This window comes from Erinaceus europaeus, chromosome 13 (genome assembly GCF_950295315.1).
Source record: "Erinaceus europaeus chromosome 13, mEriEur2.1, whole genome shotgun sequence".
Classification (NCBI taxonomy): Eukaryota; Metazoa; Chordata; class Mammalia; order Eulipotyphla; family Erinaceidae; genus Erinaceus; species Erinaceus europaeus.
The window spans coordinates 12230048-12243595 of NC_080174.1; positions in this window are offsets into that span (position 1 = coordinate 12230048).

Consider the following 13548-nt stretch of genomic DNA (forward strand, 5'->3'; position numbering starts at 1 on the left):
ATTTTTAAAAGAGTCAGTTTAGTTATGTCTGGCTTTTCTTTTTCTTTTTTTAAAGTTTTATATGATGCATATTTTACCATAGTTTTTTTTTTTTTAATTTGGTTCCAGAGGACACAATATTATCTTTTTTATGGCAGAGTTGTATTCCATGGAATACATATCCCATAACTTTTTAGCCAGTCATCTGACGATGTGCATCTAGGGTGCTTCCACTCTTTGGCTGTTGTGAATAATGCAGCAATAAAACTGGGGTGTATATATAAGGGGATTCCTTTTTTACCAGCAGCTGGGATCCTCACAGAAGACGAGTTCAATGCAGATGGGGAGCCAACCCTTCCCTGAAAGGCAGGACTTACATGCATGAGATCAAGTTCATCCCTGGCACAGACCATGCCAAGGATGGCCTAGTCTGTTTTTCTCCTCAGTAAATAAATGAATGAATGAATGAATGAATGAATGAATGAATGAATGAATGAATAAATATTGAGAGATGGGCGGTAGCAGAGCAGGTTAAGTGCCAGGACTGGTATAAGGATCCCGGTTCGAGCCCCCAGCTCCCCATCTGCAGGGGAGTCACTTCACAGGCGGTGAAGCAGGTCTGCAGATGTCTGTCTTTCTCTCTGTCTTCCCCTCCTCTCTCCATTTCCATCTGTCCTAGCCAATAACAACGACATCAATAACAATAATGATAACTACAACAACAATAAAAAACAAGGGCAACAAAAGGGAAAATAAATAAATAAATCTTTGTGTTAAGGAAGAAACTTTGAGGATATGGTCATTAGATGTTAGATCAACACCTTCCCCCCGCACATCACAATTTAGTAAAGTTTATAGAGAATTGCTATGACCAGGGATTAAACACTAGAAACTTCTGTGTCAGGAGCCAGGTAGTGGCACATCTGGTTGAGTGCACATGTTATAATGCATAATGGATTGAAGCCCCTGGTTCCCACTGCTTCATGATCATGGAAGCAGTGCTGCATGTCTCTCTCCCACCCACCCCCTTCCTCCCTGGCTCACTATCTTCCCCCTTCATTGTAGATTTCTCTCTGTATCTTTAATAAATCTGGTACAGGGCAGTGGCACACCCAATTAAGCGCACAGAACACCATGCACAAGGACTGGAATTCGAACCCCCACTCCGGTCTCTTTCTCCACCTCACTTTCTCGTATATGATGTGTCAGAGAGAAGAAAGGAGTACAGCTGCAAAGTGCTTGGTGTTGGGGGTCCGAGAAGTATGTCCATTATCGTGGCTTAAATTTGGATTCTTTAGGAAGTATTTGGATTTTGACAGCAGACACGCTTTAAAGTACATTGTCTGTTGAATCATAGGCAACTTTTCCAATAGCCCTGTGATATAAACTCTGTTTTTCTCATTTTACCAAAGGTGAGGATAGTGATAGGCCCAGAGAAATTAAGTCAAGCTCCAAGTTTTTCAGTTGTAGAGAGACAGCAAATCCTCCCACACTCCCCTTTTGTGAGAAACTTCCAGTGTGTTCTCTCTTCTCGAGATGCTGATGAAAATAGTGGTGACTAGACCTCCCCTGGCTTGCTAAGTATTTAGAAAAAGAAGAAAGAAAAAAAACAAAAAACACTGCTAACCTTTATGTGAGAATGATTAAAGTCAGTACACATGACAATGTATCAGGCAGTTGGACCAATGTTATCAAAATTGCCCATTCTGTGAGATTGCATTTACTTGGTCTTGGGAAACTCTCTTTCTTTCTTTCTTTCTTTCTTTCTTTCTTTCTTTCTTTCTTTCTTTCTTCCTTCCTTCCTTCCTTCCTTCCTTTCTTTCTTCCTTTCTTTTTCTTTCTTTTTTTTTGTTTTACACTAGAGCACTGTTCGACTGTCTTATGGTTCTGAGGAACTGAACCTGGGACATCAGAGCCTCAGGCGCTAAAGTCTTTTTGTATAACCATCATACTATAATGTCTTCATTCCTCATGCGAAACCCTTAACAAAACTTTTCAACACTTTGGCTTTTTTTTTTAAATAAAAATCCCCTTTTCTTTTTTTAAAAAGAAAATGTTTTGTATTATCTTTATAAAGTTTTGGATACAGACAGTCAGAAATCAAGGGGAAGGGGATGACAGAGCAGGAGAGAGACAGAGAGACAGACATCTGCAACACTGCTTCACCACTTGCAAAGCTTTCCTTCTTCAGGTGGGGACGGGGGGGGGGGGCTCAAACCCAGATCCTTCTGCCTTGTAACGTGTGTTCAACCATGTACACTACCACCCAACTTTGACTCTTTTTTTTAAACAGAGCGATTTTATTTATTTATTTATTTATTTTTATACTAGCACTGCTAAACTTCTGCTTTGATAGTGCTGAATATTTAACCTGGGACTTTGGAGCCTCAGATATGAGAGTCATTTCTGCATAACTATTTTGCTATCTCCCCCACCACCATATTTTGAGTCTATTTTATTTTTTATTGTCGTAAACAGTATTTCATCACTGAGTCAGGTTTTTTTCTCTATCACTTGACTCATTTATTTTTTTTCATAGAGACAACGTGACTGAAAAGGAGAGAGAGAGAGAGACCCTCAGCACTGTTCCACCATTCATGAAGCAACCTGTCCTCCCTGCAGGTACGGGACCAGGGTCTTGAACCTGGGTCCTTGTGCACAATAATGTGTGCATGCTATACAGGGTGTGCCATCACCTGGCCCCACTGAGTCAATGTCATCAGATAGAATGATGGAGGCTGAGGCAGAGAGGGAAAGATCCCACAGAGCCAGAGCGTTCTCTGGAGTGGAGTGGTAGCAACCTGACTAGGCCCTGGGTTGTGTGCACCACACACGTGACAGAGCAGGCCCACTCTCCAGGTAAGCTGTCTCACTGCCCCCGGGTCTTTACATGTTCAGAAAGGATCACAAGGTCAGATGGCAAGTCAACAGCAGGCACACCACTTGCTAAGAAAAACATTGCCCGGGGGCCGGCAGTAGCGCAGTGGGTTGAGAGCACATGACCCCAAGCACAAGGACCAGCTCAGAGATCCGGGTTTGAGCCCCCAGGCCCCCATCTGCTGGGGGGGGGGGTCACTTCACAAGTGGTGAAGCAGGTCTGCAAGTGTCTAAAAATAAAGAAAGAAAATCAGTGCCAGACTCTTATATACATGGGCGACTCCTCACTTTATGTTCCAAGCGGTAAAAATGTTCATCACACGTTGATATCTTTCTAAGTCTAGTTTTAAAGACCCGTTTGTTTAATTTATGAGAGTCCAGAACACTGCATGGGGGAGATCTGTAGGTATGTTTCTGTGCCCCACCCACTAAGCCATCACCCTAACCACTTGTATTTTTTAATATTTTCAGCTCTGGCTAATGATGGTGCTGAGGATTGAACTTGGGACTTCAAAACCTCAGGTACAAGAGTCTCTTTGCATAACCATGATGCTATCACCCCCATCCTATACATTTTTATTTATTATTTTATTGCCTTATATTATTTATTTTTACTGCCACCAGGGTTATCACTGGGGCTCAATGCCAACACTATGAATCCACCAGTCCCAGTAGCCATTTTTCTGTTTTTATTTGATAGGACACAGGGAAACTGAGAGGGGTGGGGGGAGATAGAGAGGGAGAGAAAAAGAGACTCATGAAGGCCTACTTCACTGCTCAAGCAGTTCCCCCCCCCTCCCGAAGTGAGGTGTGAGGGCTTGAAGCAGGCCCTGGCACATGGTGACTTGTGTGCTCACCTGGACGCACCGTCTGTGTATGCTCAAAAGTGGAGGTTCAAGCCTTTAGTCGGTACCTGCTGGGGGGAGCTTCACAAGTGAAGCATTGCTGCAGGTGTCTCTTTGTCTTTCTGTCTCCCTCTATATCTCCTTCTCTCTTTCAGTTTCCCTGTCTTTATCCAAAATAAATAAAATGTTTTTAAATGGGGGTTGGATGGTGGTACAGCTGGTTGGGCACACATGTTATAATGCACAAGGACCCAGGTTCAAGCCCCCGATCCCCTCCTGCAGGGGTGAAGCTTTGTAAGTGGTGAAGCAGTGTTACAGGTGTCTCTCTGTATCTTTCTCTATCACCCCTCTCTCTCTTGATTTCTGGATGTTTTTTATTCAATAAAGACAATATTTTTAATTAAAAATTTTTAAATTTATTTTCCCTTTTCTTTCCCTTGTTTTTTTATTGTTATTGTAGTTATTGTTATTGATGTCATTGTAGTTAGATAGGACAGAGAGAAATGGAGAGAGGAGGGGAAGACAGAGAGGGGGAGAGAAAGATAGACACCTACAGACTTGCTTCACTGCCTATGAATCGACTCCCCTGCAGGTGGGGAGCCAGTGGGCTTGAACAGGGATTCTTACGCTTCGGGGTCCTTGCACTTCGCACCACATGCACTTAACCTGCTGCACTACCGCCTGACTCCATAATTAAAAATGTTTTGAGGCGTGTGTCCTGGGACTCTTTATTTTACCTAAAATGACTCTCCTATAAGTATTAAAAATAGCAGACCCCTTTGTAGATTTATACAAAGGACACATACCTTTAGTTTCTTTGTTTTTTAATTTTTAAATCATCTTTATTTGTTTGATAGCAACCATCAGATATCAAGAGGGAAGGAAGAGATAGTGAGGAAGAGACAAAGAGACACCTGCGGACCTACTTCACCACTCTTGAAGCTTCCCCCCTGCAAGTGAGGACCAGGGGCTTGAACCTGAGTCCTTAAGCAGTGTAATATGCATGTTCAACCAGCTGTACCACCACCAGGCCCTGTTTCTTTTTTTTTTTAAGTGTTAAGCAATATTTTTTAAATCTTTATTTATTGGATAGCGACAACCAGAAATTGAGAGTGAAGGGGGTAATAGGGAGAGAGACAGAGAGACACCTGTAGCATTGTTTCACCACTCTCAATGCTTTCCTCCTTCAGGTGGGGACTGGGGGCTTGAACACGGGTCCTTACACACTGTAACATGTGTGCTCAACCAATCTTTAGTTTCTGGAATGATCTAAACTTCCATGGTAAGGGAACAGGCTCAGTGCATTGAACACAGGACTTAGCTGTTGAAGGACCTAGGTTCAATCCCCAACACCACATATGCCAGTGATGCCCTGGTCCTGTCTCCTTTTTTCATTTACTCAAACAAACAAGCAAAGAGTCTTACAATATCCTTTCTGGGGTCCAGGTGGTGGTTGAGTACACATTACAATGTGCAAGGACCTGGGTTTAAGCCTTTAGTCCCTACTTGTCCGAGGAAAGCTTTGCTAGTGGTGAAGCAGTGCTGCAGGTATCTCTCTGTCTCTCTCTGTCTCTCTCCCTCTCTCTTATCCTCATTTTCTGCCTGTCTCTATGCAATAAATAAACAAAGATAATGAAAAGAATTTAATATCCTTTTTGGAATAGTGAGATAGCTCACCTGGGCTTGAACCCAGGACAGGTTCCCCCATCTCACTGGAGGAAACATTGGTGCTTTGGTATATTCCTTCTTGCCCTTTTTCTCTCTGTCTGTTCCAATCTGAAGAAGATGAAGAAAAAAAAGAAACAAAAAAAGGCAACCTGGACTTATGAAAATAAGTAAGCAAGAAAGTAAATAAATAAATACAATCCTTTCATCCTGTGGACATGGAGAGTGACTCTGAGCTATTCATTGTTGTTAAGAAGAATATCTAGGCACTGAGTGGTGATGCGACTGGTTAATCACACATGTTAAAATGCACAAGGACCTGGGTTCAAGCCTCCCAGTCCCCATGTGCAGCAGAAAAGTTTTGCAAGTGGTGAAGCAGAGCTGCAGATATCTGTTTGTCTCTCTCTCCCCCGACCCTCTTGATTTCTGGCTGTCTCTATGTAATAAATAAAGATAGTTAAGAAGAAGAAGGAGAAGAAGTGCATCTACACTATTTCTTATCCTGAAAAGCCTGCTATTTCCTATCAGGCTCAAGTAAAAATTACTAAAGTCATGGGCCCTTGGAACATACCTAAAATAGACTTCCTAGCTTCTTCCCACACGAAGACGCCTAATTTCAGCTACTCTATTCTTACCTTTGGGTTTCTGTTTATTAAACAAGCTTGTCCTGCTTTATATCTTAGCACTTTTTTTTCAGCCAGCAAGTTGCAGACGCTCCCATGACGCCATAGCATGATACCAGCGTGTTCCAGAACCTTACCTGCCCCGACCCCTACCCCACTAGGGGAAGATGGAAACAGGCCAGGGGTCTGGATGCACTTGCCAACATCCATGTCCAGTGGAGAAGCAACTATAGAAACCAGACTTTCCACCTTCTACTCTCATAAAGAATTTTGGTCCACACTCCCAGACAGGAATAAAATAGGGAAGCTTCCAATAAAGAGGATGGAACACGGAACTTTGGTGGTGGGAACTATGTTGTATCCCTGTTACCTTACAATCTTGTTCATCATTATTAAATCGTGAATAAAAAGAAAAAGCCTACTTTCTCCAGCTATGCACCTTGGTGCTTCGATCCATCACAAAGCAGCACACCATTCATTCTCTTCACCGCACTTAACTGGGGGTCTACTTTGTGCCTCACAATGAGTTATCTGGCTTTGAGTCATCGAAGTTCTCTTTATTTGGGGCTTTCAAGACACCTACTGAACCGTTTATTTTCTAGCAGGACCAGGCTGGTGGCTCAGCACTTGAGTACATACCCTGGGTTTGCTCCCTGGCATCTCATAATTTAATCACAGTACTAAACAAAAGAGCTGTGGGATCAGTCACTGCTGGGGAGTAAGAAGGCAGCTGCTGTCCCAAGGCTGTCCGTTACCTCAACTCGTTACCCACAGCCTTTCTGTCTGTCTCCGAACAGTAGGACGCAGGTGTCTGGGCTCAGCTTCTCCCTTGGGACAGTTGGTGGCACAGTCATTTCCCTGAGAGGGTTAATGCTATCATCAAAACAGTTTAACTTTTTCTCAAAAACAAATAACACTTGTATAGCTGGCTGAGCAAATCCCTCTTCTGCTGTAAAACATTCCAGCTGGGCAGCCATTGCAGACACACAGGAACATTTTCAAACATTCAAAGAGAGTCATCAGCAGGAAACATTGGGCAACTGAGTGAATCCAACTGCTTAGATAAAGCAATAATAGTGACAACCACCAAAATAGAATCAGAAGTCAACACATGATTCTCAACCCAAATCCATCATTTAGTTAATGCAAAGCTTCAGGCAGTTTCTACTAGAACGTTCCTCTTCTAAGTTCAAGGGCAACACAGATGTACTTGAAGCCACCACTTATCACTTGTTTGTTTTTCTTAAATAAAAAGCCTACGTTTATCTGAACCTGGCACTAACTTGGAGATATCTAAGTCAACAGAGAACCCAACTCAGACACTCCCTTGAGTGTTTGCTGATTTGAAGCGAGGAAACTGGGGGAACCATTCCATTCGGTTCACAAGCAACTCATAGGCGAACGTTCAAACAGAAACTCAGAGAAAGTTCGACTTGCTGATGAAGTTCAGACAGGAACTAAGGGTAGATTAAGCATCTCATACACAAGCACGCACTATCTTTCTGACTCTAAAAGAATTTATTGCCTTGAAGTTATGTCTAAAGCCAGCTATTTTTATATTGGCTTCATTGACCAAGATTTAAGATTGGTTTCTGACTCAACGCTTAAATTATTCTGAAGTAGCCGGCTGGCTGATGTGCAGGTAGTTTTAACCATTTATTTATTTGTTTACTTTTTTAAAAAAAATATTTATTTGTCTATTCCCTTTTGTTGCCCGAGTTGTTTTATTGTTGTAGTTGTTGTTGGATAGGACAGAGAGAAATGGAGAGAGGAGGGGAACACAGAGAGGAGGAGAGAAAGATAGACACCTGTAGACCTGCTTCACTGCCTGTGAAGTGACTCCCCTGTAGGTGGGGAGCCTGGGGCTGGAACCGGGATCCTTAACCCACTGTGTTACCACCTGACTCCCGTTTACTTTTTTTTTTTTTTTTTAAGAGCCAAGTAGAGAGTGAATGAGGCCACAAAGCTTCCTTCAATTCATTGGGGACTGGGCTGGAACATGTCAAAGCAGGACATTTTCGAGGTGAGCCACAACCTTTAACTTTTTATTTATATATCAGCCAGGGAAATAGTTTAATTAATTGGCAGAGCACGGGACTACATTGTGTGTGTCTGTGAGATTACCAAAATTTCACTTTTTCTTTTTTAATTTTTTTTAATTTAATTTTATTTATTTATTCCCTTTTGTTGCCCTTGTTGTTTTATTGTTGTAGTTATTATTGATGTCGTTGTTGTTGGATAGGACAGAGAGAAATGGAGAGAGGAGGGGAAGACAGAGAGGGAGAGAAAGACAGACACCTGCAGACCTGCTTCACCGCCTGTGAAGGGACCTGCCTGCAGGTGGGGAGCCGGGGGCTCGAACCGGGATCCTGACGCCGGTCCTTGAGCTTAGCGCCACCTGCGCTTAACCCGCTGTGCTACAGCCCGACTCCCCTCACTTTTTCTTTCTTTCCTTCCTCCTCTTCTTCTGTCTGCTGTTGTTCTCACAATTTCAAATCCCTTCACAAATTCTACAGTCCTGAAAGTATCCAATACCATATATATTCAACAAATTTTTAAGCTAAACACTGAAGAATATTTAAGACTTTGGTGTCACAGGTCAACATTTCTAACTGAAATAAGGAAAAAAGGGAGAGATGGGAGCAAGGAGGAGGAGGAGAAGGGGGAAGGAGAAGAGGAAGAGGAGGAAGAAGAATGAGAAGAGAGAAAATGAGTAGAGATTTATGTGTTCCTCTGTCAATTTGAATCACTGTGAATTTGTAATCTCAGATCTGCTATCTGTTGTCTTCGTCTTTGGGGTAGAGAGAGAAAGAAAAAACAACAACAACAAACAAACAAATTCATGGGGCCAGGTGGTGGTGCATTTGGTTGAGTGTACATGTTCAATGCACAAGGACCTGAGTTCGAGCCCCCAGTCCCCACCTGCAGGGGGAAAGCTTTTCAAGTGGTGAAGCAGTGTTGCAGGTATCTTTCTGTCTCTCTCCCTCTCTATCTCCCCCTCCCCTCTCAATTTCTGACTGTCTCTATCCAATAAATAAAAATGGAAATTTAAAGAAAGATTAATCTTTAAAAAAAAGAAGAAAAAAAAAAACTTCAGTATTTCTGCGTATGCTTAGGAACCCAGCAAAGGATTTAGTTGCTAAACATCCCAGAGGGTAGACTATTGTGTTAGATCCATAGATCTTCCCTTCAGATCCCAGCTGAGGTCTGACTGCCTTCTGCACTCCCAGGGATTGATCTCAATTCTATCCACTATTTTTCCCCCTCCCTAGTGACTTCTCCTCACCCCCACAAAGGCAGTTGTCTGTGGGAGATGTTGCAATCAATGGTGAAGCTGAATACACTTCTTGCATCCCTCCTCCTTGTGTGTTACTTTATTTCAACTTCATCTGCCATATAATCAATGACCTGAGAAAGATCTCCATTCCCCAACTGCCTCCACTCCGCAGCTGTGCTATGGAAACATTCAAAACTCTGAAGGGGGAACAATCCCTCTCATAGGTTGTCTGGAATGTTGCTGTGCTCTTGAGAAGTCTGCAGAAGAAATCATGAATGTTTGCAAATGCTTTTTTTTTTTTTTTTTCCTTTCTCAGTGGCCAGTTATATTCTTTTCCTCTCCTCTTTTATGAAGGCAGAGAAACAGAGGAGAGAGAGCTGGAGGAAGGGTTGAAAAAAGAGACACAGGCAGCCCTGCTTTACCCCTCGTGAGGCTTCCGTCCATTTCCCATCCTCCACCTTTACGACCCCCACCATGGCAGGTATATATCAGGGACTTGAGTCTAGGTCCTAGCACATGCTCGCATGTGTGCTTTATCCAGCGCACCACCGCCCAGATCCTGTAAATTACTTTAAAAAACAACACAAAAACACAGCCAGAGCGCTGCTCAGCTCTGGTTTACGGTGGTGTTAAGGACTGAAACTGGGAGGTCAGAGCCTCAGGCATGAAAGCTGTTTGTTTGTTTGTTTGTTTAATTTATTTCTTTATTGGGGAATTAATGTTTTACATTCAACAGTAAATACAATAGTTTGTACATGCATAACATTCCCCAGATTCCCATTTAACAATACAACCCCCACTATGTCATTTATCATCCTTCATGGACCTGTATTCTCCCCACCCACCCACCCCAGAGTCTTTTACTTTGGTGCAATATGCCAATTCCATTTCAGGTTCTACTTGTGTTTTCTTTTCTGATCTTGTTTTTCAACTTCTGCCTGAGAGTGAGATCATCCCATATTCACCCTTCTCTTTCTGACTTATTTCACTCAACATGATTTTTTTCAAGGTCCATCCAAGATCGGCTGAAAATGTTGTTTGTTTTAAGAAACCTTTATTTTTGAATTTTTAAAAAATTTTGATATAAAAAGAAATTAAGAGGGAAAATGGGGATAGAGAGAGAGGTGCATTGTAGCACTGTTTTCAGCTCTTGTGAAGCTCTCTTCTGCAAGTAGGAACCTAGGGCTTGAACTGGGTTCCTTGTACATTATAGCGTGTTTGCTCAATGAGGCACACCACCACTCAGTTCCCTGAAAGTTGTTTTGCATGACCATTATGCTATCTCCCCAGCCCCCTGCAAATTACATGTATTTGTTTACTTTAATGAAAGAAAGATTCAGAGAGAAGGAAAAGAATGAAAGAAAAGGAGAGAGAGAGAGAGAGAGAGAAAGAAGGTAAGGAAGAGAGAAAGAACAGAAGGAAGGAAGGAAGGAAGGAAGGAAGGAAGGAAGGAAGGAAGGAAGGAAGGAAGGAAAGAAAGAAGGAAGCCAGACAGTACTGCTCAGCTTGACTTCTAGTGATGCTGGGTAGTCTTTTGCAGAACCATTATGCTGTCTCTCTATCCTGCAAAAAACTTCCTAAGGGGGAATGGGAAGCTCTGATGATTTCAGAGTAGAGGGATGATGGCACGTTTTTCCAAGGAGCAGAGATGTCTTAGTGAAAATACTATCCAGGCAGTGACTGCAATAGGGAGGATTTCAAACAAAACTTCACAGATTGGGGCCAGGGAAATAGTTCAGCTGGTGGAGCACAGGACTTGGACACCCAACATGCTGGAGTCATACTCTGGTCTCTCTCTCTCTCTCTCTATCTATCTATCTATCTATCTCATAAGAAATAAAATAAATCTTAGAAAATACTTTATGGGGAGAAATCCCATGATTGGAAGTCAACACTTTCTTGGAATATGTACAGTTTTTATTATCTTTTTTTTAAGTTTTTATTTATGAAATGGAAACAGTGACAAGACCATAGGATAAGAGGGGTACAATTCCACACAATTTCCGCCACTGGAACTCCATATCCCATTCCCTCCCCTGATAGCTTTCTCATTCTTTATCCCTCTGAGATAATGGATCTAGGGACATTATGGGGTGGAAGGTCTGGCTTCTGTAATTGCTTCCCCGCTGAACGTGGGAATTGACAGGTCCATCCATACTCCCAGCCTGTCTCTCTCTTTCCCTAGTGGGGTGGGGCTTTGGGGAGGTGGGGATCCTTCAGAAGTCCAGTTGGCTTCATGGTAGCATCTGGAACCTGGTGGCTGAAAAAGAGTAAAGATAGAAAGCAGAGCAAATTGTTGACTAATCATGAACCTAAAGGCAAGATTATTGTGGATGGAGGTTTGGGGGTCTCCATTCTGGAAAAAGCTAGTAGGTCTATTTTAGGTATATTCCAAGGGGCCCATGACCCAATTAATTTTTGCCTGCGTCTGACATCCAACATGCAGGTGACCTAAGCTATTGTCTGGGGGGATGGTGTCACAGTTGGAAAAAGGACCAGATAGCTGGATGAGGGAAGAGAGTAGCTCCTAAATATGGGGAAAGTATATAAATGTTGTTGCCTATAAACCCCATCGATCTGAACTGGGGCCCATAGTCAGGACAGGAGCCTATGTGACCTCTGTATCCCTGTAGGCCCGACAGTTTTTATTATCTTGAAGTATAGTGGGAGTGAGAACATGGCACAGGTTCTTCAGTTGTGGAAATTGCTGACTTTGACACATCTCTGGAATCAGCCCACTACGAAGATAATGGCCTTTTAATACTCCTTTTAATCCAAAATTCCCTCCACACATTTTTCTTTTTTGCCAGAGCATTGTTCAGCTCTGGCTTATGGTGGTGCTGGGGACCTGGGAACTCTGATTCTTCAGCATGAAGATCTTTATGCATAACCCTTATGTTGTCTCTCCAGACTGTCCATCAACTTTTTACTACCTACCTCCCTGTACTGTTATTTACTATCCTCTCAGACAACTTCTGACATGTTTTTTTGGCATTATAGATTAGTCTGGATTTGGAAGTAACTTTAGAGAAGTCCACAGCAATGAAATGATCTGCTATATATGTTATCTCATTTCTGTCCTTTGGAAATTTTGTTTTATTATTTATTTTATTTTATAGGACAGAGAGAAATGAAGAAGGTTGTAAGGAGTTAGAGAGGGAGAGAGGAAAAAGACACATGCAGCCCTGCTTCACTACTTAATGAAGCTTCCCCACTGCAGGTGGGGACTGGGGGCTTGAACCCAGGTATTGCACATGATAATGTGTGCGCTCAACCAGGTGTTGCCCCATCTGGCCCCAGGAAAAAGTATTTTAAAATGCACCCATATCATTGAATTTAGCAAAAATATAGGGGATTCTTATTATAATTTTATAAAGCTTGGTTAGCCATCTATATTAAATAAAATATTGAAAGAGATAGCAAATGATACAGAAAGGGAGAGAGAGATAGAGAACACTGTTCAACTTTGCCTTATGGTGGTGCTGGGGATTGAACCTGGGACCTTAGAGCCTTTTGCATCACTACCATTATGACTCTCTCCAGCTCTCATATGATAATTGATGTTTGGCCTGTCCTAGACACTTAACAGTGAAGCTGCTTTGGATTTTCTTCCCTGTAATAAAAAGAAATAAGGGCATATGTGTGATTACATCCCTAAATGTTTCCTTCTTCTTCTAGCGTTTGCCTTTCTTCCGTAGCCAGTTAATGGCTTTGAAAGTGACTGGGATCCATGTGGATTCAGTCGGCTAGGAAGGATCGTCAGTTTCCCCAATGAATGGGTACTCGCGGGATGCACCACGGGAAGGTCGATCCAATGCATCCCAAATGTTTCCTGTCATTGAGATGCACAGAATAAAAAGGCTTTTGATTCTGAATTCGTGAGGGAGGCAGTTCTCTCTAATTACTCTGTGTTCACACTTTATGTGTCTTTTCCTGCTCAGCATCCTTATTCCAGTGAAAGGACTTCAAAGGGTTCAGGGAAGCGATGATGCTATTGTCTTTATTATCTTTACGTAACAGTCATCACTTTGTCCGGGAATGATGTAGTTTAGACATGATAGAGGAAGTCCTATTAATAATTTGTTAATTTAGGGGAAAATATCCTGGGAAGTATAATCATAGTTTAAATCTCATTTTAGAGCAATGTCAATTGCATCTCTTTCTTTATTTTGTGTGCTATCAGGAATTGAACCCAGGGCCTCACATATTAAAATAAGCACTTTACCATGGAGCTCCATTTCCAGCCTCTAAAATTATTTCATTTATTTATTTATTTTAGATA